Below are 7,064 nucleotides of genomic sequence, written 5' to 3'. Positions count from 1 at the left end.
ACAAGCTCTGTTCTGTGATTCCAGATGTGCCTGATCCCTCAGAGCAGCCTCTAATTAGAAGGCAAGGCGCACTGTTAAATATGCCTATATATGAATATAACCAAGGAGGTTCTGGAGAGGACCGTGGAAGGGCTGGCTCCTGAAAGAATTCCAGAGGTTCTGATGTCCACATTCAAAACCCCAATGTCGATGATCTCTTCATCGACACCAACTAAGGATGCCATGTTTTTATCTTCAGCAGCTTCATATACATTCAAATATATAGCATCTGATTCTCCTTTATTCAATGAGTCAACTCTATCCAGCCAGTTCTGCCCCAAGGGAGGAAATTCCTCCTCTCCATACCTCTGCTCCTGGTTTAAAACAATTGCCTTTAACATCAACAAGTGGAAGTTGAGATAGAGACGCCTGTATCAGCACCCAATGTACCTTCACCATATCGGAATGATTCACCTCCTCCTGAACAATCGGTTTTACCGGATAACTCTGTGACGGTAGCCTTGCCTCGTTATGGTACAGTGACTTTAGAACTAAAAGGAGATTCCTCACAGTTGTCCTCCCAGGTGTCACGGGCAACACCATTAGCATTGGAACATGAAACTGTCACAGCATCCTCAGGTAACACAAGGTCTGCTTCTTTGTCTTGGATTCAGTCAGTATCTGGAGTACATAGGATTGATGCTGGGAATTTGGCTGCACCTCAACCGGTTATCCGTATCCCTGTTCACAACGCAATGGGCTGTTCACAGCTCCATTTAAAGAAACTCTCTTTGATAAAATAAACATCTTACCAGACAGATTTCCAGATCGAGTGACCAACACAGCTGTTTTGTGTCCTAATTTTGTGGAAATTACAGTTGATAAGATGCCAGTGGGGCCTTTCAAAAGGAGGCCTGTTTGTCCTTAACCGCCATTGTCAACACATGGCACTTTCCATTTTCGAACTTTGACCAACCCGTGCAGTCCAAGTATTACGTGCAGTACTCCTGTTACCCCGGTTACACGCTTTCGGGCGGTGACATCTACATCTTTTGTCTGCGTAATGGCACCTGGAGTGGGGTCAAGCCTGCGTGTTTAGGTTAAGCATCATTTTACACTGTCTAAACTGATGCAAAACTGGTCAAATGCATTTTGCTAATCGTTAAACTATTGAAGGCATTAGTCAAAGTTGTCCAGTACATACCTGACTTTATTGTTTTAACAGGGAGTTATGCACCCAAGCTGAAAGCCAGGTCGAATTATGGACATCTACCATTTGGTAGGTCCTTCATCAAGAGCACCTTGAAAAGAAATGTACTTTTAAAAAGATACATAGAGGATACTTGAATGATCTTTCGTGTTAAACATTTTTATTCCCTGCAGGAGGATGTCCCAGTAAATCACAAGCCCCAAGTGGTTTATGTAAGGACATACTCCTTAGGGGAATAAAAACTGTATACCATGAACGGCTAGCAACCACAATTCTCTTACCCTGCAACCGACTCAAACCTGTATTAAGCACCCTTACACAGGGCTATTGTTTTAAGAAAATGCTTGTGGATGGCAGAACATGTAGAGGTACAGTAAACAACACAGCCTGAAGAGCTAATTATATACACATTTTATAGGCCTGGTATGCTTTAAGATGCATGTATCAGAACCATCAGTTTTATAATTATTTTTGATAGCTTTGTAATGTGTGAAGTATATTAAGCTAATTTCACTGATAAAAAGAAGTGTGAGGTGATTCATACAAATTGCAGCTTACTGGTTTAGATTCCGGTCAAGTTTCTGATCTTCACTTGGTTCGGGCTGGGTCTCCTCACCACACCACAGTGACCCCTACTGGTCAGGTGGCAGACATAGCCAAATGAACCAGGCTGAACTACGTCCATCAGGGTTCAGTAGCTTGGCATCCTCAATCCTTTTCTGTACGTTGCTGGTTGTGAAATGGATATTGAAATTAGAATTGCCCCAAAAAAACCCTGTTTTTGTTCACCTTAGTAATGATTTGCAAGTTTTGAAATAATTTGGGCTATACGGTGGATCAGACTGATAAAGTCTGAAAATGACTAGTCTGGTCCTCCTCAAAAGAGCCTCCCTGAAACTTAAGCAAAAAGGATACTGAGCTCAAACAACTGCTGTTCTGCTTAGTATGCTGGTATTTATGTTTTAATGAACAGACTAGAGGCCATTCTCCTGCGCAGTAAGGTCTAAACAGCTGAGAATGGCATCACAATCGGATTTGTGCTCCCATTGGCCATTGAAACACACTTGATATCTAACTCAAACTGTGATTTGTGTAACCTCCTTTTTTATGGTAGGGACACCTGTCATGTGTCGTGCACAGTATATTCCCTAACGGAATATGTATGTTGCTAACACACCTTGTTCCATATGTGCAGATGTTAATAAGTGTACAGAGAGACAGCGTTACTGTCAGCAGACTTGTGTCAACACTTTCGGCTCGTATGAGTGCAGCTGTCTGCCAGGCTACCTGCTGGCAGAGGATGAAAGGTCCTGCTCAGGTGAATGTCTCCTCTTAGATACAATTCATACAGTTAATGACTTGAAACATTCAGATGCACAACAATATTTTTTTGAAATAACCACACTGAATCACAGTTTCAACATAAGAATCCCGTATATATTTGAGGTGGATTGTGCTACAATTAAGCAATTAGTGGATATATAACATTTGCTATTGACATGTTACATTTACAATTAGTTGAATTCAATAATTGATATATATATATTATAATATATTATATATATATATATCTATATATATATATTAGTTTGACATATTAGTACATCTGAGATTGCTCTGTTGGATTTACCTGGATATGGAGGCATCCAGAGTTTTTTCATACTTACAGTTACCATAACATTTCCTGGCATTCAGTTACAGGCGCTACAAGTTCACATCAAACTCATCACTGATCATACGTATACAAACTGTCAAAATAGAATATATGCTTGTAAAAACAACAGTTATATACATTTTATATCTACAATATTGCCATAATTTTTGATGACTAATAATGCATCTGTTTTCCAATTCAAAGGACTTTAATGCACATGGTTATCCAAAATATCACTTGACACCTGATGACTTTCTGATCAGATGAAATTGCTGCCAAAATGTAAGACTGGGTAAAAATACTGTTAAAATGAAATTAAATAGCATGAAAATATAGTAAGATATCACTGTGACCATGACCAATTAAATATGGTATCTCACTGACCATTATTACCTGTTATGTACTGGCACTTATGTTACTTTCTCAGACATAGATGGAAGCCAACTGTGCTGAGAGTTTTCTTGGCTTTATTCATGTTTTCAGAATCTTCCAGTATTGTACTGTCCAAAAATTACAAGATAATGAAATCAATTGCAATGTTGAAACCAGACATAAAAAGCTATCTCTTTTAAAATGTAAAGCAATAAATCATTGCATAAATGTTGCTCAGGGACTCGGTGCTCTAAATGTAAGCATGTGCCCTTTTCTATAGCTGTCTAAAATGGCATGACATTAACTCTGGTGTACAAACCAAGCCAATAAGGGAGAAAAGCAATTCCAGGAGTTCTAGACTTAGGTTTATGACACGGGAAGAACAAATAAGAACAAAGAATAAAAGAAAAACAGAGGGAGTAGCGTGCTGTGTGTCATCACTGTGTGCCATCCCTTTTGCACTGTGCTGGCAAGCAGGCAACCTAAACTCTGAACTGAGAAAGTGGCAGGTTTCCAAATCCCTAAAACTGAAAAGTTAACCACAGTAAATATTCATGGCAATTTTGCATTTTCCCATGGTTTTACTATGAATGTATTGTACTTTGCCGTGTTTTGTATATGCTTTACCACACCTATCCGGGCTTCACAATGCTTACAGTACCTATTCTTTACCATGCTCTCGCTAGGCTTTATTGCATTTTGCTATTCTTTAGTATGGTAAACTTCTATAAGGGATGTTCCACAACCAGAACTGTCACAGTAACTCTTCTGAGATAAATTGCTTGGAGAGCTGTAAGAAGCTACATACTTTTAAGCCTCTGGATCCTCCCTTCAAATCTGATGCTTAGTAGTGTTTGACCATCATTATCTAGTCCAGTTGTTAATATCTCCCTGTTCAAGACATGTATGCAAAAGCTTGCTTTCAATTGCTTTCCAAAGAACTTGTGAATAGCGGTAATTGAAATGCTTTTGCTGTTCCAAACTTGCCCCCTTTAAAAGGTTTGCTGTGGTTTGTGCCCTGTTACAAAAGCATGGTGAAATCATACTCACAGGCAAGCATTGTTAACTACAGAAAAACATGGTAAATACGCAATGGCAATGAGTGTTATAAACAATGGCATAGTTATATCTTCTTCCTCTATGATAGAATGCAGAGTAGTGCAACTAAGCAATGCTTTAGTAATGTTTTTAGTGGGGTAATTTAAGCCTTCAGAAAGGTGACCAAGTTTGAATTTTAAACTAGAAAAAGAAAAGCACTGACTCTTTTTTTATTTTAGATTCAGTACCTCTCAGGCCTAAACATTAGTAATGAATTGACGAGTGCACAGTGAACAATGGCGGCTGTCTGCACCACTGCTCCAATACATTTGGAAGCTACAGGTGTTATTGTGAGCCAGGCTTCAAACTGGAAAAGGATCAAAGACACTGCAGAGGTAAAAGTCTCGTTTTTATATTTAGAAGAAAACTAGGAGTCAGTATCATTCAGTTAAGACAAGATTTGGAGGAGAATGCATGGAAGAATCTGAACATCAGAGTTTAAGAATGTTTCCGTGAGACATGTTTTTCCTGTTCATTTGCTTGAATAATTTAGAATTGTTTAATCTGGTGCATCCCAGTGACGGTCTGTCATGAAAACTGCCTGTTTGTTTTATTTCATCATCTGTTTGCTGCTTGGTGGCTTGGTGGCTTCTCCATGCAGTTATCTTTTTGTTGAATTTCTGTTATAAGTTAATAAACAGTCAATAGATATTCAAGTAATAGCAATAGTAAGTTTGTAAGGAATGAGCAGTTCCATTTAAGAATTGTTTTCAAGCTAATATTATTATAGTAAATTGTTGAATTTACTGGTCTGCTAAGTTATCTTTCTAGAGCTGTGTATACAGTAAAGCTTTTAAGTTAGAGACTTGGGTATAAAAGCACCTCACTCTCCTGCAGATATAAATGAATGCCAGGGGCTCCAGAAGGAGAAGCGGAGGTGTGAATGGAGATGTCTGAACCTGCTGGGGTCGTATCGCTGCATGTGCCCTCAGGGATACAGGCTGGCCAGAGAGGACTATCACTGTGAGGGTGAGTTCACCACTGTTGTCTGTGAAGTGCTTCTGCTCTGTGTCTCCAACCCAATCAGTCACCTTTTGTGACATTTGTTTATCCAAACAGAACCATAAGGATAAACACTTATATACACTGCTGTGCAAAAGTCTTAGACATGTTGCATTTCTATTTCTTTCTACTCTGATGCATTGCATTTACTCAAAGACTCCACTAGTGTTTTCTACTATTATAACAACCTTGACTTGCATAAAGAAGGAAAAACATTGAGTGAAGAAGCTCGCATCACTCAATTTTCAAGGTGTGGTGTTCAAAGCATAATCAACAAGTACAGGGAAACATCATCTGTAATTGACAAACCCAGGACTGGAAGACCCGAAAAGCTGTCTAATAAGGATGAACAATACTTGAAGATAATATCCTTAAGGAATAGAAAGACAAGCGTGGAAATGACAGCAAAACTGGCAGAAGGCACAGGTGTCGTTGTCCATGCTTTTCTGAAGCCTAGATCCCGCCACTGAGACGATAACAATAATAAGCCACTCAAGCCAGTCAGATCCAACTTCAAAGAGACTGAGTGCATCCTTTTAAATCTACGTGAACTGTAATGCTCTGCCTTGCAGAAAACCTGAAGTGGGACTTCAAAGAGCACAACAATCACATTTTATATAAATCGTCAATGAATCATCGTGGGTAATTACTGCTGCAGGCAGTATTAATTAATTCTGAAGGCATTCTCTATCAAACTGTTTACTTTTTAATTAGCAACAAAGACAAACATCACATTAGTTTAAGAAACATTGGCCGTTATTTTCTACTTTATAATTTTGTGACGTGAATAGTAAAAAAACCTGGTTCTTATTTTCCTGCTACTCTTGTAAGTATCACTATATATTTTTGAAGTACTGTTATATCGAACAGCAGGTATATATTTTTTGAAGTAGTGTTATATTGAACAGCAGGTATATATTTTTTGAAGTAGTGTTATATTGAACAGCAGGTATATATTTTTTGTACTAGTGTTATATTGAACAGCAGCTCCAGTAACCACATGTATAAGATATTTAACACACTTTTGACACTATAAAACATAAACTTTATTGTAAAAATGATCAGACATACATACTGTAACAACATGACAAGATTAAACGCTTCATACAATTTCAAATGGACACCAAGACACACAGAGTGCAGGCATTTGTCTATTATTAATAGACATAAAAGTACATCTAGAGTAGGCAATGAATATATAGCATAGCAATCTTATCAAAGGATGCAGTTACAAGTACCTAATTGTTCCTACATATTCTTTATAGAACCAAATGGTAGGTTGTGGTGATTTTAGAACCTTCTCTTTTGTTGAAAAAGTGCAATTCTTATAAAAGCAAGGCATTTCAAACCAACATGAAAAAAGGTTTTAATGATTGATCTGGTGTGGAGCTCCGTAGCATGTACATGCACTCATGAACACACCCCAAGTGTTGAATCAATTGATGATTCCACATAGCAACTCTGAAACTATAAATAGTTACAGTGCTCTGTTTATAATTTTGCAATAGCAGCATGCCCTTGTCTCTAAAATGTACAAATATTCTGACAAATGAATGTTGCAAAATTTAACTGTGCACACAACAACCTGTTAAAAGTTACTTGAGTGCAAGTGTTATTATTTTAAATTACATGTGAAACAACCTTAATTATTTCCCCCAAGCCTTATAATCATGAACAGGAACTTTAAAATGTGTTTAAAGTGTATTTAGGATCATCAGGAAATTCACAATGAAGGAACATGACTTCAAA

This window comes from Polyodon spathula, chromosome 15 (assembly GCF_017654505.1).
Source record: "Polyodon spathula isolate WHYD16114869_AA chromosome 15, ASM1765450v1, whole genome shotgun sequence".
Classification (NCBI taxonomy): domain Eukaryota; kingdom Metazoa; phylum Chordata; class Actinopteri; order Acipenseriformes; family Polyodontidae; genus Polyodon; species Polyodon spathula.
This window is presented reverse-complemented; position numbering follows the sequence as displayed.